Below are 27,414 nucleotides of genomic sequence, written 5' to 3'. Positions count from 1 at the left end.
GGCATGGTCAGCAATGGGTCCAGAGGCTAAGTGGCCAGAACCTGTTAGTGATCACCACTGTCCAGCCTGAGTGCCTGCCCACAGCTCTGCCTCAGACATGCTGAGCAGAGGGAAACTCATCAGTAGCAACTCTAACATTACAGGGAGAAGAAAGTCATCTGCATGTATTGAGGGCCCACTATGTGCCAAAAGCTAGGCTCTATCCTATTTAGCCCTCAGAATAATCCTTCTAGGTGGAAATAAGCACCCTAACCTGTCAGAGCAGTAGCCTGGGGCTCAGAGAGGTGAAGTGACTTGCCAAGAGTCAGATAGGGCATAAGTAGGAAAGCAGAAAATGGAATCTAGGAGAGCCCAGCTCTAAAGTTGTTCTCTTAGAACTGACAGAGTACATGCTCAGCAGTCTGGAAATCAAAGCCTCTTAGAGGTTGAAAGCCTTCATCTATCTCTCTACATCTGTGTGGAAGTTTCTCTCAACACTCAAGAACCAAAGAGTTCTTGTTAAGAAGTGTTTGCCCAGCTGGGAAAGCTGTGCATCTGTCCCAGGCCTCCCACCTTTCAGCTGTCACTGTCAGCAAAGGCAGACAGGTGAACCATGTGAAACCTGAAAAAAATGCCACAGCCACACAAAAGCCCTCTTACCCTGGCCACCCAACCCAAAGAACCTTTGGAGTGAGAGATATCACAAGAAAATAAGCTAATATCTAGGAGTGTCAGGAGGAATGACAAAACAAATTCTGGGCCATGGTCTGACCCCCTAACACATCCAGGTGACTCGAGAAACATGAGGATGTTTATGCTGAGATTTTCAAAGCTTCATGGTGTGGGTGGCCTAACAGGGGAGTTAGGACACTTGGAAAAGTGAACTCAGTCTGAGAAGCTAAGCCAGAACAGGAAGCTACAGGAAAGACAGCATTTGTGAAGCTCTCAGTCTGTGCCAAGTATGGGGGCATGTGGCTGACATGTGTTACTCAGCTGAGTACTCCCAGTTCCCACGAGAAATGCCCTAAGCCCATTATACAGATGAGAACACTGAGCCTCAGATTGTGCATTGAGCCAGAATATAATATCCAAAGCCGAGGCTAGGGTTTTGAGAGAGGGTCTCCCTAGGGCACAAGTGCTTGAGAAGCTCTCCAGAAGGGCTTGGCTTTGCATCAGTCAGTATTTGCCTTCCCAAAAATGCTGCAGAACTCTCAACAACATCACCCTGGTTCTTGGCAAGGCATTCAGCAAAAGAGGCGCGATGACCTGCTGGCTGACTTGCCCACACAACAAGGCTCGCAAGTACGTGATGGTGGTCATGAAGGAAATGGATCACAGAGGGAAATGGAGTTGAAGGAACTGATAGCAACATCTCTAACCACTTGGAAATTAAGAAAAAAATCAAACGAAAATTACATCTAGCGTCTTTCTGCTAAAACCAAATCAATAGAGAAGGCAGAAAAAAACAACTGTGCTATTTTCTACAAACTTCCAATTGTCACACTCTGTTCATAGGAAGAAAATGATGGCAGCCACAAAGGAAGAGCTCATGGTGGCTGGCTGAAACTGGGCCTGTTCTGGGGGACAGAAAAGCACATAGCCAGCAGTGGGGCTAGGGCCAGACATGTTCTGAGGGTGTAATTAATACTTCTAATTAAAATTAAATGTTAAACAAACGAATGTGTTCTGGTGTTAGCAATTTATCCAGATGCATTCCAGTGTCCTGAGCAGCAAAGAGGAAGAGGGTCATCACAGAGAGGAACCACTCCAGGAGCAGAGCTAGGAAAAGGGCAGAATCACAGAGCCATCTTCGCTTTGTCCCTGCTGGGGTGCAGGGACTCTCACCCTTCCCAGGCCCAGGAGGAGGCATTGGTACACCTGCAACTCGATGACCAAAAGACCACTCAGTCAGCTTCTAGCCATGGCCCCTCCAAGGAGGCCATGAGAACAGCAGTATCTACAAGGCTGGGTGGTGTGGCAGCTATCCAGCCCACCCCTCCTCAACGTTCTTTCTCAACTGTCCTTCAAGGTCAGCGTCCTTCGCTGAGGAGAAGGCTTTTCCAAGGGCCCTGGATACGAACTGGTGAATTCTGCTTGGCAAGAAGGAAAAGCAGCAGATCCATGAGCTGGGATCCTCCCCAGCTACCTCTTCTGCCTTGGCCTGGGGTCCATTCAGCCTGCAGGACAGTCACTCTCTGACTGAGGGGCAGCCAGGGTCCAGCAGCAGGGGCTCAAGTATGGGGCAGGGATTAAAGTCTTGGCCTCTGATCTCTCCTCCATGTCTCAGTCAGCAGATTGACCTTTTAGTCCTGGATGCCATGCTCCCGCCTACCAAGTCTTCATCACTGGCTTAAAGCCGACATGTCAACAGATTATCTTTAAGACACATGCTGAGAGGTGCTGCCATTGGGTCTGAGCTCAGGGAACCACTGTCCCCTGCAGCCCCCCAGCTCTGCCTCTGCTGTGGGCCTCAAAGGCAAGATGATCCATTGTCTCAAAGGCAAGATGAGGCTCAGAAGAAGTGCCTGGCTCCACTACTCCTGGCTCCATTGCTCAGGGTGGCTCCAGCCTGCCCTGTACAGGCCCAGGATGGGTAAAGGGTCAGGGGCACTGGCCCACAGAGATCCACAGAGCAGCTCCCTATTCCTCCCTCCTTGCTTTCCCAGCCTCCTGCCCCTGGTCCTGCAATTTTACCATCCAAGACTAGCTATTGTTTCTCACCCAACTCGCACCAGCCATGTCTCTCCTTCTCCCCCTCCTCCAGGGAGTTAATGCCCCCAGAAGAAGCTCCCACTGCTCTGCAAAGGGTAGAGGCAGCCAGAAAGTCCCAGGCTATCCAGGGCTGACTGAACCTCACAGAGCTCCCACATAAGGCCCAGGCTGTTCCTTGAGGGGTGGTGAGCAGGAGAGCAGAAGGACTCACTTTCCACTGCCATAGGTCTGAGGCTTGCCCATTCTGTGCACCCCAGGGTGAATTCACAATGTAGCTGGGATTAGGAGTGATATCTCAGACATGCATGGCATGGGCCCTGGTCATCCCATGGGCCCGACAGCTTCCTCTGGGTGCCCAGCTCCCTTTTCTATTCTTTTCTATTCTTTTGGCCATAGCCCCAGGCCTGCCCTGACTTGCCTGGTCTCCACACATCTCCCTACACACCTGTTCAGTCCGCCTATAGGGCTACGCCTTATTTAAAGAAAGCATCTGAAAACAAAAAAGATTGGCAGGTTTACATTCTCATGATATAGCTCTTTTCTCTGGACACCCAACTACCCTTTGTTTTCAAGTGATACAGTGTGCTAGTTACTTGGCCCCTCCCATACCTGGAGGACTCTCTCAGGAGAAAAGGGGTAGAGAACCACATATGCTGAGTCTTTGCTCTGAGCCAAGGACAATGGGAGCCACCCATCTGTAGTCTCTTATTTAATCTTCTTTCTAGGGAAGTATGATTATCCTTTCTAGGGAAGTATGATTATCCTGACTGAATGGCTGAGAAGCGAAGAGTGTCCCCAGGACCCCAGCTGGTGAGCTGGCGCCTACACAGTCTCGCCCGTCCCCTTGCATCATGCACAGTGTCTATCTTGGAAGACACTGTGTGGCAGGAGAGGGTCTCCAGCCTGAGGTCCCTGCACCACCTGGTCCTGGTCACCCCAGCTGGCTCCAGTCCCTACAGTCCAGTAGGGGCCTGTTGTAGAGATGCAGCACTTCTGTGGATGCATCAGGCCAGGCAGAGTGGGAGGGGCTCTATGAGCTCAGCGAATAGATTATCCGCTTCAATTACTTTATCTAACGATGACATTTGTACTGTAAAAGTCAGCACAAAAATCAATGAGTTTTAAAGGACAAAATCTGGGGGAGGCTCCAGTCCAGTGACCTGGAACAGCAGCCCAAGAACCAGGAGGAAAGAGGCTCAGAACTGGGAGGGTAGGTGAGACTCCCAAGATTCCAAAACTGTCAGAATCTTGGTGGGCCCACCCCCATCAGCACCTCGGAGCACAGAAAAAGAAGCTCAAGTGCGGAGGCCCAGCCCTGGACGCCCAAGCTCGGGACAAACATGTACTGAGCGGCACCTGTGTTCCAGCCAGCCTGCTCAACACAGGCCTAGAGGGCAGTCCATGCCCTCGCCCAGCACAGTGGAGAGACAGATGTGTAACTAAACTGATTATCACACAGCCAAAGTTACATTACATTAAACAACAGCACAGTATGCTGGTCAGAAGGGTAGAGGAGGGCTGCCTGAGAAATGACTTTGAGCTAAGTCTTGGAAAAGGAGAGGACACCCCTTCACTATGGCACTGCAATCTTCCCCACAAACCCTGGTGCCATGTTATCAGGGAGCCCGAAAGTCATTCCACAGTCTGAGTGCTGGTTGGATGGGGAGCCAAGTTGGGACTTCCAATGAGGAAGAACAGAGGACCCGGACCTAGAAGGTGTCCAGCCACTGGACAGGATCTGGCCCTCCCTGCTCCTGTTGTCCTGGGAATAGACAGGGGTTTAAGGGGCCACAGAGGCAACCTGAAGGTCTTCATAAAGCCCCTGCCCAGAAAGAGTGCCTCTTTTCAAGAAGGAACCACTGAGCCAGCCCCAGAGCGCTTGACCCTCCTGAAAGAGAACTGCTTATCTCCCCAATATGTAGAGAATAGACCCCAGAGGTCACACACCTTATTAACCCTAGCTCTTTCCAAGGATACCAGACAAAGGCAAATGGACCAAGTTCCTGTCTGGAGAGAGGAGTTGCTACAGGGGTGACAAGTGGGAAGACTTCCCAGCAGCATCCTCCAGTTCTGGCCAACATGTTGAGCCTGGACCTTCCCATTTAGACCCCACTAAGGCCAGGGGGTTCTGTAGCACTGTCCCTGTTTTACTGATGAGAAAACTAAGGCTCTGCTGGCTTCTTTGCCTCAAAGCCATTGTGGGGTCATCTTCCCCAGCCTATTCCTTTGCCTCTCACTTTTAGACACAAAAGAAAGTGGACTGAACACCGGGCTTGGTTTGGGCCAGCTACAGCCCAGGCATCCTGCCTGAGCATCTCAAAAGACAACTGTGAGACAGAAGATACTTCAAGGGGAGAGGAGCCCAGGGCTGAACAGCTGGCATTAGAGGCAGTGCCAGGCCAGGCCCACAGTGAGTTCTTAGCAAGGAAGGACCAACAAGAAGCTACATGGACCTTACAGCTTCTGAGCACTCAGTTCAGGCTCAAGAGCTGACTGAATTCAGTGAAGGCAGGAGAAGGAAGGGAGCAGTCAGGGCAGGCTGTCTGGAAGAGGTAGACACAGGCATCAGTGTTCTGAAATTCCTCACAGGTATGACTGCAGCCCAAAGAGGTCCAGACTCTATAAGAGGCAAGGGCAGTTTGCACATGGGTGGACCTTCATTCCCCTGCCTCAGATAGTATGGTGACTGGAGAGAAAGACATGGGCCTTCAAGTCCAAGACAAATCTTTCCCGATATATATGGGCTGTGTGACCTTGAACGGGGACTGAATCAATCTAAGCCTCAGTTTTCAACTCTGAAAAATGAGCACAATGACATGTACCACACCAGGCATACAGAGCCAGTGAAACAATGCAAGCCAGGTAAAGCAAGCTGCCTCTGCCCTCATAGATCACACCAAGATGGCTGGGCCCTGCCTAAGCTGGGGGCTGTGTTTTCCTAGGGTGCCTCCAAGGCCTGGAGCATCCTCAGGGACTGGGACACCTCACCTTTGATCTCAGGATATTCGCCAGCACCCGACTAGCCTGCTGTTCACACAACACCTGCTGTGGCGGCATCACCCTGCCTGCAAGGTGTGAAAGGATTCTGAACCAAGTGCCTGCTGTCCCCTGTGAAGCTGCCCTTCTTCTCAGGCTCTCACTCTGAAGCTGCACCAGTAAACCTGGGGGGAGCAGCAGATGAGGCCCTGCTGGTGGAGAGAGAGCACACCTTGACACACAGAGATACGCATTCACATATCCAAACACATACTAATGATCTATTAAAGTATCTGCCTCCACAAGACCTTCTGATCCCATCACTTACTCCTTTGGGACAGGGCAGGAAACCTAGAGAATGTGTGCATTAGAAAGAGGGGACATTCAAGACAGCACCATTCAAAGTTCACAGCCCCAGAGAGTATGAATTGGACTTTGTGAGTTCAGCTCAGCCTATCGAGAAGAGAGGCCAAGAGAGAAAAAGGGAGCACAAGCCCACAGATCCAGCCAGCCACTCACTCCCACGTTAACACACTTCCTACCTTGGTGCACCGAGCTGCTGAGGTGCCCAGGCATTTCAGAAAGTCTGCAGGATGCGGGGTCTGACATGAGAGGTGGCTTTCATGCAATGATCCAGGCCAGGACCAGGGCAAGAGTTCGACCTCACTACAATATGGACTCGCTTCAGACCTATGTGTTCTGTCACAGCAGACCAAAAGGGCTGCAAGTGGCCTCTGAAAACATTGTTCTGAGAAAGCTAAGTACCAAGTCCTGCAGTGATACTGGACTGCAGAACTGAGTACTTAGCACATAGAAAATGACATATGCACTGTTGGGCTTTGTTGAGTCATCCTGCAGCCCCAGGGGCAGTGATGTGCTGGCAAAGATTTAACAACAGGCTATAGATAGATAGGTGATAGATGATAGATAGATAGAGTCCATATTTGTCATATTTGTAGATTTGGTATAAATAATTCCACCATGGTCAATTTTAAGCTACCAAAGCAATATCACTGAGCATGGAGTCAAGAAATCAGCTGGTGTGAGCCACTTCGAGAAGACCATTGCCCTGGGGGCACTCACATGAGCCTCATTTTATTTCAGAGGTGTGGAAGGCGTGCCACAAAGGAGAAAATGAGGGTGGGAACCAAAGAGAGACTTCAGGGAATGGTAAGAGAGCAACTGGCAAGTCCTGCTGAGTCGAGCAAGTCAGAAGAGTTCAAAATTGCTCTAAACATATCCCAGCAGCAATCCAGGCAGGGGTTTCTGAGTCATGGTCCCTCCTAAGCCAAGGAAAGTCCCCGGTTCTAGAGGCAAAGCACCACCACTCTCCTCAGGAGGGATCACCTGCAGATGCCCCATCCCAAGAGATTTGCTGTTGATACAGTGTAGTGGCCATTCCTGTGGCTCAGCCTAGGACTTTGAGAACTCATCTTCTTCAAGATACAGTCACTTCCTTTGCTCTGTTGCTCAGGACACAGTTAGGGCAGGGAGGGGGTAGGGGAGGCAGCAGAAGAGCCCAGGCGAGTTCTTATCCAGCACTCTCAGAGTTCTCAGCAAGTAGACCATTTCTACCATGCTAAATGATAGAGCAAATTTCCCATGCCACCCCTCAGGAAGTTTGCTGGCAAGCCTAGGACATGTAGAGATCGAGGGTCCAAAGGGCGCAATGATGTCCAAGTTGGCCCCCTGAGTCTCTGCGGCTCTGGTCAGGCCCCAGGATTGGGTTCCTGCACCAACTCACCCAGAGCAGTAAGATGTCACCTCTGTAGCACTCACCCCTGTATCACTGCTGTCTGAGCCTGGAGACATACTGTGTGATTATAGTCTGGGCTCTACCACCCACCATTTGTGTGTCCTTAGATGGATTGCACCTCCTCACCCTGCACCCAATCTCAGTTTACTCCTCTGTAAAGTGGAGCCCTCTCATAGGAGTGAGGTTTAAAGCCTGCAGGAGACAATGTACCTTGTCAGTGCCTGCCTCCAGAGGCCCCACCCCCAGGAGAGGTTGGCACTCTGTTCTTTAATGAAGGGACTCATTGTCCTCCCCATGGGTCTGCTCTTCTCCAGAAAGACACACACCTCTGCTGTCACAGGGACAGTCAAACCTTCGAGAAGCAATCCGCAAAGGGCCCGCAGCTGAGCAAAACCTCTTTGCTGTCACTGGTGCACACGTGCTCGAGTGCCAGAGGACAACTCCTGATATGTTTGGTTGACAGAGGAAGACTACTGCCCGAGGGTGTGTCAGAGCAGAAGGGAGGCTATTTTGATTCTAAAAGCTGAATGGGTTGTTAGACCCGTATTTCTGTCTATTTTCAGTAGAATGGCAAATAGTTTAAAATAGCATGTTTACTCACAGCTTTTCCTCTACACTTGAGTCAAATGTTTACCTTCTATACTTCCTCCCCCAACTAATTAAGTACTGTGATTTTCGTGCCTTCAGACTCCCACTTTGCGTGTCTTCCCACTGAGGCAGTGGTTCTTAAACTTTGCTGCATATAAGAATCACCCAGAAGTTTTAATAATCTCTGCTCCCTGTATCAATTACATCAGAGCACCCAGAGGTGAAACTCAGGCATCATTACTATTTTAAATTCTCCAGGTGATTCCAAAGTGCAGCCACGATGGGAAGCATGCTTTGGCCCTGCCAAGGCAGCAAAAGCGCTCATTCGCCTCATACTCCAAGGGTGACCAGAGAAGGAACCGGGGGAGCAGAAGGAACTCAGGCCTTCTGCCGCAAGCCCAAGGATGTGGTCTGCAAGCCTGGAACTCACAGGAAATTCCCAACATCAAGGCTCATTCTCAGCCACTTCTGTGGGTCACATCTTTATCTCTCTCACAATGGTTTAGTCAATTAAAAGATTATTGAAGAAAGAGAGATAAATTAGGAGATGAAAAATCAATTAAATTAGCTTCGAATTAGCTTCATATCTGTCAATGGAAGTGAGAATCTAAAAGGTGACATTGTACCAAGATTCAGATATTCACATAAGTTCTACAACCCAAAAAACTTGGGTATTTGAAAAGGATGGTCTAAGGAGAGAGGTATGGGAGCAGGGGTGGGGAGAACAATGAATGCCACTTTGTAGACTGTCCAAAGTATTTCAAGCTTCTTTAAGAGAGATATTTTTAAGACCAAAAATGTGGAGAAATATGAATAATCTATTTTAGGTCTGTTTAGAAGGCTTTAATTCCAAACCAGTGTATGGTCATTAAAACTTTGAGATGATAATTCAACTTAAACAACTGACTTCCAGAATTTTTCATAGCATAAATCATATTAAACATTTCAGAAAGTAAATGCTAAAAGTAAAGGCTCCCCCCATGATTTCAATAAAGCACCTAGAATTATAAATCCTGCGTGACGTGCTAGACCCTCTTCTAAACATTTTACGCACGGTATTTTATTTCATCCTTAACTAAACTCTATGATATGGGTGGGGGTTTTTTCTAAACAACTTTAATGAGATATAATTTACATACCATAAAATTCACCCATTTTAAGTGTATAATTCAATGGTTTTTATTATAGTCAATTATGCAGCCATTACTACAATCTAATTGAGAACATTCTCACCATCTCAAAAAGAACCTTCTAGTCTATTAGCAGTCACCCCCTGCTATGGTCTGAAGGTTTGTGTCCCTCCACTCCAGAATTCATATGTTGACATTCTAGTGTAATGCAATGATGGTATAGGGAGATACTTAGTTTGTGAGGGTGAAGCCCTCATAATGAGATCAGTGCTTTTATAAAAGAGACCCTACAGAGCTCCACACCCTCTTCTACCATGTGAGGACACAGCCAGAAGTTGGCCATCTGCAACCCAGAAAAGGGTCTTCATCATACACTGAATCTGCTGGTACAATGATCCTGGACTTCCCAGCTTCCAGAACTGTGAGAAATATATGTTCATTGTTTATAAAGCCACCCAGTCTGTAGTATATTATTACGGCAGCCCAAACAGACTGAGATACTCCCTATACCTCCTCACCACACCCAACACCAGTCCCTGGCAACTACTTGCTATCTCCATGGATTTGGCTATTCTGGATAGTTTACATAAATGGAATCACACAACATGTAATCTTTCATGACTGTCTTCTTTCATTTAAGGAAATGTTTTCAAGGCTCATCTACATTGTAGCATTTTTCAGTACTTCAATTTCTTTCTGTTACTCAGTAATATTCCACTATACAGGTATACAGTAGGTCCTATCTTTGTCTTCATTTTGCAGATGGAGAGTTAATACACAAGGTCAGAGGATGACTAAATATAGAGCCAGGCAGTCTGCCTTCAGAGCCCACACTCAAGCCTCCAAAAACTTCCCACCATAAAGTACTGGCCAATTTAATCCCATGGTATAAATCGTTTTCTTGTATAAAATAATATGACTATATTATATTCATGTCATTTTGCCAAGTATCCAGGGATAAAAGCAAGTTGTCCAGGAAACTCGATTGATAGTTTCATGTTCTTATTAATATTTGCTCTTACTTATCCGTTCATCCTGCCATCTGCTCCTCTCTCTAGCAGGCAAGTGATAACAGCACCTAAGATTCCAGAAAAGTTAAGGCATAAAACATAAAATAAAAAACAAACAATATTCCTAACTAGAGAAAAACAGCTATTATATAATTCTATTTTATTTTTTATTATGGACAATCTCAAACATTTGAAAAAGTATAATAAACCTCCGAGTATCTTTAAATTCTTATCACCTATACCTCACCCACCCAAATTATTTTGAAATTACTTTGAAAAAATCTCCAACATTGTCTCTTTCACATGTAAACATTTCAATCATATATCTAAAAGGTAAGGTTTTTTTTAAAGAACATAAACATAATACCTTGAGTACGACTAAAAAAGTGAACAATCTCTTAGTATCTCCAATATCCAGTCAGTATTAGAATTTTGTAAGGGTTCTCACAAATGTTTTTTTCACAGTATTTTTCAAATTCAGGATCCTGATAAAGTCCCTTACATATAGCCAGTTGTTTATGTTTCTTGTTAGTCACTTTAGTCTACACTGTGCCCCTCTGACTCCTTTTCTCCCCCAAAGCAGCACACTGGTGTTTCACGAAACTTTTGAGAAACCTGAAAAGTTATATAAAAATAAGTGTGTGAGTGATGTATGTGGGTGTGTGATATACGTATATAGATGTGAAGACAGTCTGACTTAATGATGTTTCAGTTTAAGATTTTTCAACTTCATGATGGTGTGAAAGCAATACGCACAATAAAATACATGAGATATTCAACACTTTATTATAAAATAGGCTTTGCGTAAGATGATTTTGCCCAACTGTAGGCTAATGTAAGTGTTCTGAGCACGTTTAAGGTAGGCTAGGTTAAGCTATGATGATTGGTAGATTGGGTGTATTAAATGCATTTTCAATTTTACAATATTTTCAAGGGTTTATCAGGACATAACACCATCATAAGTCAAGGATAGGTAAAGAGATAATGTAGGTATAATGTCTCTAAGTGTTGACCCAATTATTCTCTATGTTTCTCTCCCCGTTTTTCACTCACTTACTCCCCAAGGGGCATTTCTTCTCCTTCTTTACCTTCGTTGAAGCAGGGAATAAAAAAACTCAAAGTGTCACCCTAAGTTTGAGAAGATTCAGGACCGATTTTTCAATTTTCACTTCTGAAATTCTAGACAGATCCATCCTGGGGATAGATAGGAGCCAAGTGAAATTAACAAGGTAAATTGAGGAGCGAGGGATAGAGAATTGAGCAAAACTTTCTGTCAGATGGGACCAGGAGAAAAAAGAAAAGATTCAGAGCTGCCACAAAGATGGAATCTCCCTCCCCACTGACTCACCATGCATGGGCCACCCGTCCTTTAACCATCCGAAAGATCCCTGATCAGAGGGTAAGGGTCTGGGACACCCTGTACGGGAATGAGGAAGACAAGGGAGGCCCTGAGCCCTACCCAAGGTAGATATGAACTGTTAGCAGGGGCAGTGGTGGCCATGCCACCACTGTTACACATAACATATGAGCATGCACTGATATGGAGATAGAACTAAACATTGTGTAAGAAAAACATTAATTCAGCACCTTCTCTGCCAAGCACTGGAGATACAGAAATAATTAAATGATGGACATAGGTGAACAAATCAATACACCAATAGATACAGATAGATGGAGGGATGCACAGACACTTTCCTGGTCGCTACCCACACACGCACATGCATACACACATATGGGTCTGCACAAGCACAGGTGAGGCTGTGCCTAGAGCCATTTTCTGTCAAGGGCACCTACCCCCACCTCCATGACTCTGGGCCTTGATTCATGCTATTCACTCTGCCACAAACACCCTCTCTCTGCCTCTCTTTTCCAGACCCTGTCCTCCCGCTTCAACCAGGTGTCGTCACACTGCTCTGCCTGGAAATGTCAGATATGATCTTTACTCTGTCCACAAATGAACACATGAATGACTTTAGACATGTCAATCCAGGGCTAATGGCTTAACAGTCTACAATGAAGGTTCGGAAAATTCTCCAGGCTTTGTGGTCAGACAGACCTGGTTCCTACACCAATGCTGCCTCTCAGGAGCTGTTTAATCTTAAATAAGTCACTCAGCCCTACTGTGCCTCACTTTCCTCACCTGTAAAATAAGGTGATATGTTGCCATGAGGATGAAAAACATAAAGAATATAGATTTCTGGCCTGGTGTTTTCCACAGAGTAGGTGTTCAATAAATGTTTCCTGGAGATCAGTCCAGCATCCAATCCACCAGGAACTCCTCAGAGAGAAGCAACTTCAGAGAGACCAAATTGCTGCAGCCCTGAGGAGCACAAACCCCACCATCTTCAATACCCTGTGAGCCTGACACCAGCAGCAAAGCCAGCAAGGCTGCTAGCGAGGTGGGGCCACAGCACACAGTGACTTGCTATGCCAGAAAAAAGATGCCTAGGTGTGGGACCACGGCTGCTGATTTATCCCAGGAGTTGCCTCCTTGTCTTTGCCTGGTGTGGGCTCATAACAGGGATAATCTCCCTGAGAGGCTTTCACAACTGGCAGGATGGGGCAAAGCTGATGTGACCTCCATGAGATGTGCATTCATCCATTCTAGCCCTAGCTAGGACCTATATGACCCAAAGAGCAGATGCAAGATAGGGATGCAACACAGGCCCTCTGTGGCTAATGGCTTTTGCATACCTCCTATGCCCTGGCTGAAGCCACTTCACACCCACCAGCACACACACACACACACACACGCGTGCGTGCGCACCCCTCTGCAGGACCCAGTAGGAGCTTGAACGCTTTTGCTATTAACTAGCTGTGGGACCTTAGGAACATTCTGTAACTCCTTTGAGCCTCAATCTCTCACCTGTAAAATGGGAACAATAATTTCTGCCTCCATGAAGAACAGACTGGATGCGAGGAATACTTGTTGAATGAATGGGCAAATGAACAATCAACCTAAGAGCTTGACATATAAAACTAATTCCTGTGAGTTCCCTTCCCTAGCTGATCTGGCATAGAGGTTATATGGCAATGCTGCAGTATAAGCTCTGGCCTGGTCCCCATGCTGTCCCCACTTCCCATGAAAGGACTACTACGCCAGTCTCCTCTGACTAGCTCTCAACCTGGCCCATGCACTGCTGTTCAGCTCCTGAACATTGCTCTGGCTTGTTCCTGATTGTTTCAACCTTCTTTGACAGGACCCAATGGCCTGAATGTGACCTTGGCCTTGACCCATGGACTGCTCTCTGCTAGTGTCCCCACCAGCCTGGACATTTGTGAACTCCACCCCAACCGCTACCACCACTTGGTTACCCCGCCCCACCAGCCTGGACATCTGTGAACTCCACCCCAACTGCTACCACCACTTGGTTACCCCGCGCACTATTTCTTCTCAAGCAAACAGAGTCACATCTGCCCCCATCCTGACTGTCCTATTACCAAGGCATGCTGCCCCATTCATGAGGCTGCTCCACCCTACACCTGATCATGCCAGGTGTCCTGGTGGTCATGACCATGCCACTTAGAAACGATAGGGAAAGGACAGCTCTGCAGATCTCTCCAGTGCCGAGCTTATCAATAACCAGCTGGTTAACGGAGCAAGATGAAACCTCTCACTTAAGACAGATGCATCTTGAGCACCAGATCCCATCCCCTTTCACAGACTCAAGGACACCACTCCACCTGCTGTCACTTCTCTCTTGCATGCAGCATGCTCTCTGAAGGCGTATTCCATCAAAACACATGCACACTGCCATATCTCTATCTTTACAAAAACATCCCTCCATGACACCACTACCCTCCATGACTTTGCTCCCTTTTACAATGAAACTTCTATAAAAACTTGTCTATACCTGCTGGCCCCACTTCTTCTCTTCTCATTCTCTCTTGAGCCAACACTCATCAGCTTTGGCCTGACCACCCCACTGCGATAGCTCCTGTCAAGAACTTCAAGGACCTCTCTGCTATAAACCCAATGGTCAACACTCACTCCTCATTTTCTACATCCCACCAGCAGCGTTGGATGAGGCCTACCCCATGTGCCCCCTAAAACAGCTCCTTTTCTCCTCCTCTCCTCCTGGTTCTCCTGCTCTGTTGGCTGCTCCTTGTCAGTGTCCTTTGCTGGTACTTGGTGGCATCATCTGACATATTTACTTATGTATTTGTTTATCATCCACCTTTCCCCACCAGAAGGAAGGCTCCCTGAGGTCTGGACCATTGTCATATCCCCAGTGCCTAGAGATGTGCCTGGCACATAGCGGGTATTTGATAAACACTGGTAGAATGAGCTCATTTGGGGAGAATGGACTGCTATTTTTTTTATTTACCTTTTTTTAATTTAAGTATAGTTAGTATACAATCTTATATTAGTTATGTTACTTTTAAATGTACAATATAGTATTCGACATCTTTATACCTTACAAAGTGATCACCCTGCTAACTCTAGTAATCATCTGTCACTATGTAAACTTATCATAATATTATTAATTATATGCTCAATCCTTTTTTCACCCTACCTTCTAGTAACCATTCCTTTGGTCTCTGTTTTTTGAGTCTGTTTTTGTTTTGTTTGTTTCTTTTGTTTTTAGATTCCATATATAAGTGACATCCTACAATATTTGTCTTTCTTTGCCTGACTTATTTCATTTAGCATAATACCCTCTAGATCCATCCATGTTGTTGCAAATGGCAAGATTTCATTCTTTTTATTGCTGCATAATATTCCATTGTGTGTGTATGTCATATCTCCTTTAATCCTTCATCTACCAGTGGACACCTAGGTTGCTTCCATATCTTGTCTATTGTTAATAACGCTGAAATGAACATAAGAGTGCAAATATCTTTTCAAATTAGTATTCTTGTTTTCTTTGGATAAATACCCAGAAATAGAAGTGCTGGGTCATATGGTATATCTATTTTTAATTTTTTGAGGAACCTCCATACTGTCTTTCATAGAGGCTGTACCAGTCTGCTGTCCCATCAACAGTGCACAAGGGTTCCCTTGTCTCCACATCCTCACCAACACATGTTATTTGTTGACTTTTTGATAACAGCCATTCTGACTGGCATGAAGTGGTATCTCATTGTGGTTTTAATTTGCATTTCCCAGATGATCAGCGATATTGAGCATCTTTTCATATGTCTGTTGGCCATCTGTATGTCTTCTTTGGAGAAATGTCTTTTCATGTCCTCTGCCCATTTTTTGATCAGATTGTTTATTTTTTTGTTATTGAGTTGTATTTTGGATGTCAACCCCTTATCAGCCATATCATTTGTGAATATATTCTCCCATTCAGGAGGTTTCTTTTCTGTTTTGTTGAAGGTTTCCTTCACTGTGCAGACACTTTTTAGTCTGATGTAGTCCCAATTATTTACTTTTCTTTTGTTTCCCTTGCTCGAGGAGATGTCTGAAAAGATATTACCCAGACTGATGTCGATAGTTTGCTTCCTATGTTTTCTTCGAGGAGTTTTATGGCTTCAGGCCTTATATTTAAGTTTTTAACCTATTTTGAGTTTATTTTTGTATATGATGTAAGAGAGTAATCCAGTTTCATTTTTTTGCATGTATCTCTCGTTTTCCCAACACTACTTATTGAAGAGACTGCCATTACACCACTGTATATTTTTACCTCCAGTGTCATAGATTAGTTGGACATATAAGCAACAATTTATTTCTGGGCTCTCTATTCTGTTGCATTGATCTATGTGTCTGTTTTTGTGTCAGTACCATACTGTTTTGATTATTATAGATTTGTAGTATAGTTTGAGGTCAAGGAGTGTGATACTTCCACCTTTGTTCTTCTGTCTCAAGATTGCTTTGGCTAATCATGTCTTTTGTGGTTCCACATAAATTTTAGAATTATTTGTTCTAGTTCTAAGAATGACATTGGTATTTTAATAGGTATTGCACTGACTGTAAATTGCTTTGAGTAGTATGGTCATTTTAACAATATTAATCCTTCCTATCCATGAGCACAGTATATCCTTTCATTTATTTGTGTCCTCTTCAACGTCTTTCTTCAATGTCTTAGAGTTTTCAGGTCTTTCACCTCCTTGATTAAGGTTATTCCCAGGTATTTTATTCTCTCCGATGCAATTGTAAATGAGACTCTTTTCTTCATTTTTCCTTCTGACTGTTTGTTATTAGTATATAGAAATGCAACATTTCCATATATGAATTTTGTATCCTGCCATTTTCCTGAATTCTTTTATTAATTCTATTAATTTTTGGTGGAGTCTTTAGGGTTTTCTACATATAGTATCATGTCATCTGTAAATAGGGACAGTTTTACTTCTTCCTTTCCTATTTGTATGCCTTTTATTTCTTTTTTTTCCAGTATTATGTTGCATAATAGTGGTGTAAGTGAGCATCTTTGTCTTGCTCTTGATCTTAGAAGAAAAGCTTCCAGCTTTTCACCATTTAGTGAAAATATGTTAGCTATGGGCTTGTCATGTACAGCCTTTCTCATACCCACTTTATTGAGAGTTTTTATCATAAATAAATGTTGATTTTTGTCAAATACTTTTTTTCTGCATCTATTGAGATAATCATATGATTTTTACCCTTTGTTTTGTTGATATGATGAATCACATTAATCGTTTGGCAGATGTTGAACAACCTTTGCATCCTTGATATGAATCTCACTTGATCATGGTATATAATTATTTAACTGGATATTAAACATTGTGCTTCTAAATAACCAACGGATCAAAGAGGAAATCAAACAGAAAATCAAAAACTGTTTGTTGAATTAGATTTGTTATTATTTTGTTGAGAATTCTAGCACATGTGTTCATCAGGAATATTGACCTGTAATTCTCTTTCTTTAGAGTATCTTTGTCTGCTTTTGGTATCAGAGTAATGCTGGCCTCGTAGAATGAGCTCAGAAGTGTTTCTTCTTCTTCAATTTTTTGGAATAGGTTAAGAAGGCTAGGTACAAATTCTTCTTTAAATATTTTGTAGAATTTACCTGTGAAACCATTTGGTCCTGGGCTTTCTTGTTTGTTGGGAGTTTTTGATTACTGCTTCAATTTCATTGCTAGTAATTGGTCTGTTTGGATTCTCTGTTTCTTCCTGGTTTAGTCTTGGAAGGTTGGATGTTTTCTAAGAATTTGTCCATTTCTTCTAGATTGGTGAATTTGTTGGCATATCATTGTTCATAATATTCTTTAATGGTCTTTTATATTCTTTTATATTTCCGTGGTGTGCTCTCTCTTATATTTCGGTTATAAATCTCCTTTCATTTCTGATTTTATTTGTGTGTGTGTGTGTTCTCTATTATGCTTGATGAGTATTGCTAGAGGCTTGTCAATTTTAGTTATCCTCTCAGAGAACAAGCTCTTAGCTTCATTAATCTTTTCTATTGTCTTTCTATTTTCTATCTTATTTATTTCTGCTCTGATCTTTATTATTTCCTTCCTTCTGCTTACTTTGGGTTTTCTTTGTTTTTCTTTTTCTAGTTTGTTAGGTATAAATTGAGTTTTTTCCTGCATTTTGAGGTAGTCCTGTGTGACTATAAACTTTCCTCTTGTAACTGCTTTTGCTACATGCTATAGATTTTGTAAGGTTGTATTTTCATTTTCATTTATCTCAAGATAGTTTTTGATTTCCTGTTTGATTTCCTCTTTGATTCATTGGTTATTTAGAAGCACAATGTTTAATATCCATATATTTGTGTTTTTTTCCTGTTTTCTTTTTCCTATAGTTGATTTCTAGTTTCATGCCATTATAGTCAGAAAATATGCTTGATGTAATTTTAATCTTCTTGAACTTACTGAGGCTTGCTTTGTGGCCTGTATGTGATCTACCATAAAATTTTCCAGAGTAGATCACTTGAGAAAAATGTATAATCTGCAGTTTTTAAATGAAAAGCTCTAAATGTCTATCAAGTCATACTGATCTAATGTGGCATTGAAGGCCATTATTTCCTTATTGGTTTTCTGTCTGGATGACCTAGCCATTGAAGTTAAGTGGAGTATTAAAGTTCCCAATTATTATAATATTGCTGTTAATATCTGGTTTTATGTCCATTAACATTTGCTTTATATACTTGGGTGCTCCTATGTTGAGTGCATAGATATTTACAATATTATATCCTCTTCTTGGATCAACTCCTTTTAAAGTATGTAATATTCTTGTCTCTTTTTACATTCTTTGTTTTGAGGTCTATTTTGTCTGATACAAGTATTGCTATCCCAGCTTTTTTTTTTTTAACTTCTATTTATATGAAATATCTTCCTCTATCCTTTCACTTTCAGTCTGTGTGCGTGTGTTTCAACCTGAAGTCAGTCTCACATAAGCTGCATATTGATGGGACATGTTTTTTAATCCATTCTTCCACCCTATGTCTTTCGATTGGAGCATTTAGCCCATTTACATTTAGGGTAATTATTGATAGTACTTATTGCCATTTTTAACTGCATTCGGTTGTTTTTGTTTTGTGTATCTCCTGATTATTTATTATAGTTAGTTAATTTTGCTACTATAGTCTTTTAATCTTCCTATTAACTTTTTAAGTGGTTGATTCACTGTGATTATTGTAAATTTGCCTTTACCAGTGAGATTTTTTTTTCCTTTCCTGTATTTTCCTATTCCTGGTTATGGCCTTTTCTGCATAAAGAAGACCCATTAACATTTCCTATAAGGATATGTTTAGTGGTGCTGAACTCATTTAGTTTTTGCTTGTCTATCTTTCCTTCAATTCTAAATGATAACCTTGCTGAATAAAGTATTCTATGTTGTAGATTCCTTTCTTTGAGCACTTTAAATACTTCCTGCTGCTCCCTTCTAGCCTGTAAAGTTGCTTCTAAGAAATCAGCTGATAGCCTTACAAGGTTTCCCTTGTATATGACTTGTTCTTTTCATTCTTCCTGCCTTTAAGACTCTCTATCCTTAACTTTTGCCATTATAATTAGAATATGTTTTGGTGTGGTCTCTTTGGGTTTATCTTGTTTCAAACTCTCTGTGCTTTCTGGACCTGGATGTTCGTTTCTTTCCCTCGATTAGAAAAGTTTTCAGATATTATTTCTTCAAATACCCTTTCTGCCCCTTTCTCTTTCTCTTCTCCTTCTGGAATCCCTAAAATATGCTTGACGTTATCCCAGAGATCTCTTATACTATCTTCATTTTGTAAAATTCTCTTTTGGCTTTGCTGTTCTGACTGGGTGATTTCCACTACTCTTTCCACAGGTCACTAATCCATTCTTCTGTGTTAACTAACCCACTTTGATTCCTTCTAATGTATTTTTTACTTCAGCTATTGTATTCTTTATCTCTTTTTCTACATTTTCTATCTCTTGTTGAAGCGTTCTCTGAGTTCCTCTGTGGTATTCTTGAGTTTGTTGCACATCCTTATCACTGTTTCTTTGAATTATTTATCAAGCACATTACTTATCTCCATTTCATTAGGGTTTTTCTCTGGAGTTTTTCCTTGTTCCTTCATTTGGGACATATTCTCTGTCTTTCCATTTTATTGGGCTTTCTGTGTTTCTTCCTGTAAGTTGAATAGAATAGCTCTCTCCCCCAATCTTGAAAGAATGGTTTCTGAGTAGACCGTGTATTGAATAGTTTTGGCAGACTAGTTGTATTCCGGGATGGTGCATGTGGTGGCTGGTGTGAAGGGATGGGTTCTGGGTGGAATAGCCTGGTGTGTGCTTGCTTCATCACCCTTCTAATCTAAGTGGGGATGCCTGTGGAAAATGAAGCTGCTCCATGCACTTTTGGTGTACCCCGTTTCTTTATTTGTCTGTGAACTCAGCTGGGTCTGTGCAAGGTTGCTTTACAAGCTTGTGTGTCAAGGGCCCACCGGCTAAGCCCCCTCTCCCGTTAGGGCAGGCATTCACATGCACACCTCCGCATTTTGTAATTTCTGCTCCCTTTCTGGGCAGTACAGTTCCTTGAGCGCTCAGCCACAGCCCTCTCACACCACAGATAGCTCTGCGCGCATGCCCCGTTGCTTAAATTATCTGCAGTCAGAGGCGGGTCTGAGCGGGGTCACTCTGTCTGCCTGAGTTTCAAAGCTCTGCTAGCTTTGCCTTGTCTCCTGTTGAGGCCACCTTGCTTGGGCACATACAGTTAGTTGTACTTTGGTAGTTCTGAACTTTCTCCTGGCGGGGGCAGACACTCCTAAACAGGTGTGCAAATGTCAGCACCCCTTTCACTCCGAAAGGGTCAGCCCTGCCTGCGTGTCCTGTTGCTTTAATTGCCTGCAGTCAGAGTAGGTTCTTGGAAGGGCTGCTCTACGTACCTGCCCAGTTCTGTCCCTTCGCCCAGTGAGTGCACAGCTGTACTTTGGTAATTCGGAACTTTCTGGAATGCGGGCAGGAGCTCCTCCTGCAGAGATGCACTCAGAGCAGCACCCTACTCACTCTACACAGAGCAGCCTGGCGTGTGGGCACTGCAAAGTCCCTCCGACTCCACACTTTCCTCGGGCTGGGCAGCCCTGTTTGTGCATACAGCAGTGCCCCCACTATCTGCGCATTTTCTCTGGACCAGGCAGTCCTCCCTGCAGGCACCGCAGCATTTTGTCTGCTCCCCACTCTTTCTAGGAGTGAAAGCCCCATGTGAGCACACAGTGGCATCCCACTATTTTCTCACTTTCTCTGGACAGGGCAGCCTGTAGGCAGCTACCACAACATTCCATGGGTTCTGTGCTTTCTTCAGGTGGGGGAGCTCAGTGGGAGCATGAAGCAGCACCTTTCTGCACCTGCTGGATCAATCTCCCAGTGAAGGGGCCCCTTGTATGTAAGCTATGGTTATCTCCTGTTTCTGCTGGGTCTGTCTCCAGTAGGGGTGGCTAGAGATGTGCTACAGTGCCCTGCAGGTCTGCTAGAGAACCTAGATGGAGCTCCCCATTATCCAGGTTCAGGGAAAAGTAAACAACAGCGCTCACCCTTCCTGGGGTCCTGGGTTGTTCCTGGAGAGCCGTGGTGGATCCTGACCTTCTCTATGCAGTCACTCTCTCTTGTTGGTTGTATGGCTGTTCATTTGGCTCACAGTTGTCTCAGGAAAATCTGCCCTAAATATAGGTGTACATTTAGGCAAGCGCAGCTTCCACTCAAGCCTCCATCTGGCCAAACACCAGCAACACCACCATTCTTGAGGTCCAGCATGTGCCAGGTCCTGGGCCAAATGCTGGGGATCCAGAGGTCAACGAAATATGGTTACTACCCTTAAACATCACACCCTGGGCAGGGGTAAGAGGACAAAATGTTATGGAAACAAATGAATAATATAGCACAGTGTTAGAAGCATAATAGTAGTCATCAAAAAAAAAAAAAAAGGAAGAAGAACAGAAATAGCACAGGGGAAAGTATATCTAATAACACCTAAAATAATAGAGAAGATGTTCTCTGAGCTGGGTCTTGAAGGCCTACTAAATTCACCAGAGTATGAAGTGAAAGAAAGGCATTCCCAGAAGGAAGATCAGCATGTGCAAAGGCACTAAGGCTTGGAAAGATGCGGGCACTAGCAGGGGCCAGTCCACACATGTTCTGAGAACTAAAGCAATCCAGCGTTGCTGGAGACTAGTGGCAAAGGTAGGAAGGTATAAAAAGATGATATCTGAGAGAAAGGAGGGAGAGCCCAGGTTAGGAAGGGTCTTAGGGGTCATATTGCAAAGCTTGAAATTGATTGGGCATCCATAGAGAGTCACTGAAGGTTTTCAGGCTGGGATTTGTGTCCCCAAGTCCTCTCTGGTAGCCATGGATTAGAGAAAGAAAATATTGATTGAGGAAACTTTGATAAGTCGTTATGGTACTAATCTAGGTAAGAAATGATGAAGGTCTGCATGGTGGGGGTTGAGAAAGGGTAGATTCAAAGATGGTCAGGAAGATCTGATGGCTTTGAGAGAAAGTAAGGAATATCACTCGAGTGACAGTGGTGCCACCAGCCAAGACAGGAGGGAACTAGATCTGAGGGAGAAATGGTTAGTTTAGGTACTGCATCCATGAGACAGCCCCGGCACACACAGCATGGCTGCCGTCAGGTCACTGGTGTTTTATCCCCACAACTGCAAACACCAGCAGCAAACAGCAGCAGCACCCACCCTGAGAGAAGACAGATGAGCATTTCCTCCAGAAACAAGTGTTTCCAAAACAATGAGAAAAACCAAGGAAGGAAAAAGCTATGTCTGCTCCTGGAGAACTTATTTACCATTAACACTCAGCGAGAAGGGTTATTTGAACCAATTACAGTACATTGCCTTTTCCCTATTCCCTCCAATTATGGCTGTGTTCTGAGCTTCTCCCTGGAAAAATCTTGCAACATCCAACTGACTTCTCCTCTGGAGGTTTCAGGCAGAAGTGGGGGGGGCAGGGCGGTGGCGGGAAGGGAGAGAGAGAGAGAGAAGACCTGAGTCCACCGTGGTGAAGAACATGTTCTTCTGCCCTCCATGAGGAGATTGAGTCACAGCCTTGAGAAGTACAACAGATGAGGAATGGTACCAGTTTGCAAGGGAGGGGGCCTCAGGCTTCCTACTAACCTCTGGGCTGACATTTCACTTCAGAAATCAGGTCAATTCAACAAAAACCAAATCTCCAAAATCAGATCCCCAATGACAAGATCATCAAATGACCAGTTCTGTTAGCGGCCAGCTCACCAGAAACCAAATCACAAGATCATTCATTTCCTAATGCCAATTGGCATTATTGAAAGTTTTTTCCTAAGTTTTATATTCATCAAGCCCCTGCCATTGCCTACATTTGCATATAAAACAGCAGCGGAGGGAGGGGCAGACCAGGCCTGAGAACTCACAGGGACCAAGGCAAGGGCTGGGGTGAGAGCAAAACTTGGAAAATATCTTCAAGCTTTCAGAAAACTGGCTATTCAGTAACTCACTCTAATGGCAAATTGGCCTGATTTTGGGCAAATTGGCATAGAGCCTTTGGTTATGATATCCAGCCTGCTCCCATCCACGCCCCAGAATCATGCCCATGGGCTATTTGGCTGCTGCTTATAGGCCCCAGGGTAGATTTTATCCAATTGCCACAAAGGACAAACTCAAGAGAGTCCACACTCCTACTCACCACCTCTGGGGAACCAACATGAGGCTCATTCCTGAGAACATGGTGAACCAGGGCTCTTTGAATTAAGCAGCCCCTCAGACCACACTTTGGAACCTGGGACCCATGGCCAGGCCTTCCTGGGCCTTCCTGACTTTGAGAAGCTCTCTTTTCTCTCTCCAACCACAACCCACCCTACTCCCAGCAGATAATTCCTCCCCAACATCCCTGTTAATTCTGAGTGGGACCATCTATCTCAGAGAACCTCAAAATCAGTGCTAAGGAGGCTCAGTAAGTTTTCTGGAGTCAAGGGCAAGGACTATTGGAGGGACCGGAGTTGCCAGCCCCATGTGCTCCCTGTTCTAAGCTGAGCTGAGGCAAAGGCATGAGCACCAGGGAGCCTCGTGGGAGAAAGTCCAAGTGCACCCACTTACTCCCAAGCCTCCACCACATTTTTCTGGGGTTCATCCACAAAAGGCCCCATCTCTGTGTTTACTGCAGGCAGAAGCAAGGCAGATGTCAGAAGCTGAGGACAGGCCCTAGAATCAGGCTATAAAAGTCCTCTGAAACTGGCACACAAATGGTAACAGGTGCTCCCCAGGGCCCCTGCAGCACCCTCCTAAGATGGGGCCGAGGAAACCTGGGCCAGACCAGAAAGGCCACAGGTCCCACCAAGGACCTCATAGGCTCAAGGCAGACTAACCTGGAGGGTCCAAAGTGGTGCTGAAGACCGGAGTGGGCAGGATGGGGGTCCTTGCTTGGATGCTGGAAAATTTTTGCCACTCAGACTTGGTGACCAGCCTTTGTTGAACTGGGCCAGAATGGGAAAGCAATGGTTTCTGAACATGGCCCTCTCCTGCCCCCAGGAACCCATGGGTACCTTCAACTCCAACCAGCATCAGCAGCACTGTACTTTGCCAAAACAAAGAAAGAAAAAAATGTCCTTCATTATCTCTCAGGTCTGGTGAATATTTTGTTCTAAAAAAAATGTGCTGAGACCCTAAGCACCAAAAGGCAGCAGGCATTCCATGGCTCCTTGGGACTCTCAAGCCAAAAGAAATCCTGGCTGTGACTCTTGCAGGTGAGAAGTGCCCTGGACTTGGGGGCCTGTGGTCTTGAGGAGGCTTCCAGAGGAGGCAGACAAGAGCCATCCTGTTGGGAAGCATAGAAACCCTAGTGCATCAAGGTCATCCACATCAACACCACCGAAAAGCCATGAACTCATGGCCATAGACACCTGCCCTGCGGCTCTTGGAAATGTGTGCAGGGGTTGGCAAGAGGCTCAGCATTGAGAATCTAGCTCTCTGCTTAAGGCACAATTCTCAACCCAGGCTGCTTGGTGGCTGGGGAGAAGAGGGAGGGGATGGTATTAATGGTGTAACTACTGAAAGCCCCAGAGGCTGGTATGCAATACACAGAATGGAGCTCAAATGATCTACTGGATTCCCAGACTGATACCTGCAGTTCCCATGTCATCTCTCAGGAAAAGTACCAGGAGCAGGACACATTTCTTAACATGCCCCAAGCCTTGGCCCTAGGTTTGCTTTTGAACCCATCACTCAGTCCCCCACAGACTACTTATACCCAAACGACTTGGCCTGCACCCAAGGCCTCCACTGCAGCCATCACCTTACAAACCTAGGCAACCAGGTATGGGTCGTAGAGCTGAATGGTCCTTCATCCAGTTGCCCTGAAGCCCTGGTCCCCAGGACCTGGGCATCCCATGGTAAATGGAGACCCCATTCTCGTGATTGCAGGGAGACCTAGTACTGAGCAGAGCGGTCCCTGACACTCAGAAAGCCAGATGTGAACACAGAGAGGGTTGCAACAAGCAGCTCCAAGCAGAGCCAGGAGAAGGGAACACAGACCTCTCTGGGAATGAGTTGACTCAGAGAGACAAAGAGGAGAGGGCCATGGTAGGTCCAGGAGAGAGTGTGGAATGGACACCTGTGCCATGGACATGAGGGCGATTGGTGAACTGAAGTCACAGGTCTACCCTTCCTTGGAACATGGACATTCTAAGCATTTGGTGAAAACCATGGACTTTTTCCAGAGAAAAAGTAGAAACATGCATGTATGCCTTCCCACCCCGCCCCCACACACACACTCACACTTTTTCATACAATTTCAAGGAGTTTATGGAGTCTATGAACCCAAGAAGAGAAACTCTGAATGAAAAGAAGTCACATTATTTTGCACATTAAGTAATAACAAGTATTATTAATTAATTATTGGTACTTATCTTCTTGCTTTCTTATTTATTATTTCCAGTCTCCTATTCTAGACTATAAGCTCCATGAGAGCAGGAACTTTGACTCTGTCATTTTCTGAGAATGCCCAGTACCTAGAATAGAGTCTGGCATGCAGCAGGCACATAATAAACACTTGTTGGATGAATAAATGAATTTATAACTTTGTGCTTCAATAGTTAGAAGTTGTTATGATCTTCCTCCCATGGGTCTGCAAACTGGCATGGGACAAACCACAAAAGAGAGGTAGGTGGAATTCTTTGAGTTTTACTTGGCAACTTCAGACACCCACCACCACCACCACCACAACTAGCCCCTGGCGTCAATTCCACATCAAACTGCACAGAAGCAGAGAGTTCCTGTTGCTCAGTGCTCAGCTCTTCCCTTGGGAGTTTGGGGTGAGATGCTGGGCATTGCAGAATTCCAGGGTCTGCATTGCCCTGAGGAGGCAGCCCACCAGCACTGGAGAGCAGTCAGCGAATTCACATGTGTACTCTGCCTTCCAGCCACAGAGACTCGAGGCAGCAGTGGGGGGGCCTCCACACTGCTCACCATTGATCTCCACTAATGAATTTCTTTGTGGAAAGGAACAAACTGCTCTACAGTGAGACTGGCCAAGGCCGCCCCAGCGCAGCAGCCTGGTGTCTCAGGCATGCTAATTACCCCGCTGTCTGGCTACATCTGATCAGTTTCTCCCCCACCGACATGCTAATCTGTTTCCACCTGATGTCTTCCGAGCAGGCCAGAGACTTACTAATCAACCCTAATGCAGACAGTTGATAAAGGAAGAAAATTATAACATTGAGATTAAGAACTATGATGTCAGCTTGTAGAAGATCGAGATTCACTTAGTTTCTTTTGTAGTGCATTTCAAGGACTATTAGTTGAAATCACTCTTTGTATTCACAGCCCCTGATACAATCCTGACTGCTCCACCCTTTTTCTCTCCAGTGTGAGACAGATTCCAGCAAACCAGCATGACTCACTTTTGTGATGGATGTTACACAGATGGATTATCAAACTAACTCAACTTGGAGATCATAAGGGATATGTAATTGTTTGAATGAATTCAGGCATGATAGTTTCTTTGGCATGGAAACAGAATCCCTGTGACAGTCAGCATGGTATGTGGAAAAGGCAATGGAATTTGTTTAACAGCTTTATTGAAGTATAATTGATATGCAATAAATTGCAAACATTACAGGGTACAATTTAATACATTTTCAACATATGTATCACCACAATCACCACACAGTCAGGATGGTGAACATGATCCCACAAAGTTTCCTTGTGCCCTTTTGTGGTCCCTCCTATCCACTCCCCTTCCCCGGCAACCAGTGATCTGCTTGTCACTACAGATTAGTGTGCGTGTTCTAGAGTTTTATATAAATGTAATCATACAGGATGTCCTTTTCTTTTGTCTGTTTTCTTTCGCTCAGACTAATTTTGAAATTCATCCATGCCCTTGCTTATACCAATTGCTGATTCCATTTTATTGCTGAGTAATATTCCATTATCTAGATGCACCACAATTTGTTTACCCATTCACTATTGATGAACATTTCGGTTGCTTTCAGCTTGGGGCTATTATGAATTAAGCAGCTATATAAGTCTTTGCATGAACATATGCTTTCATTTCTCTTGGGTAAATACCTAGGAGTAGAATGGCTAATGTGGTAGGTGTATATGTCACTGTTTAAGAAACTATGAAACTTCCCCAAAGCGGTTGTGCCATTTCACTTTCCCACTAGCAGTGTATAAAGATTCCAGCTGCTCCATAATCTCACTAATGCTTGGTATTATGGATCTCTTTTAATTTTAGCCTTCCTAATAGGTATATAGAAGCTTTTCATTGTAATTTTAATTTGCATTTCCCTAACTAACAAGCATGTGCCTATTTGCCATTCATATATCTTCTTTGGTGAAATATCTATTCAAATATTTTGCCCATTTTTCATTGTGTTGTTTATTACTGAGTTTTAGGAGTTCTCTATATTCTATATATGATTCCT

At 44.5% G+C, this 27,414-nt stretch overlaps 1 protein-coding gene across 1 annotated transcript in view; it reads right to left on the bottom strand.

The window, feature by feature from the left end:
• GRID1 (glutamate ionotropic receptor delta type subunit 1) overlaps nt 1-27,414 on the bottom strand; it is a 672,081-nt gene that overhangs the window by 484,173 nt on the left and 160,494 nt on the right. The window lies entirely within an intron of this gene.

Source organism: Pteropus alecto, unplaced genomic scaffold (assembly GCF_000325575.1).
Source record: "Pteropus alecto unplaced genomic scaffold, ASM32557v1 scaffold155, whole genome shotgun sequence".
In the NCBI taxonomy this organism is placed as follows: domain Eukaryota; kingdom Metazoa; phylum Chordata; class Mammalia; order Chiroptera; family Pteropodidae; genus Pteropus; species Pteropus alecto.
The sequence above is the reverse complement of the archived record's forward strand: the minus strand, read 5'-3'. Positions and strand labels throughout refer to the sequence as shown.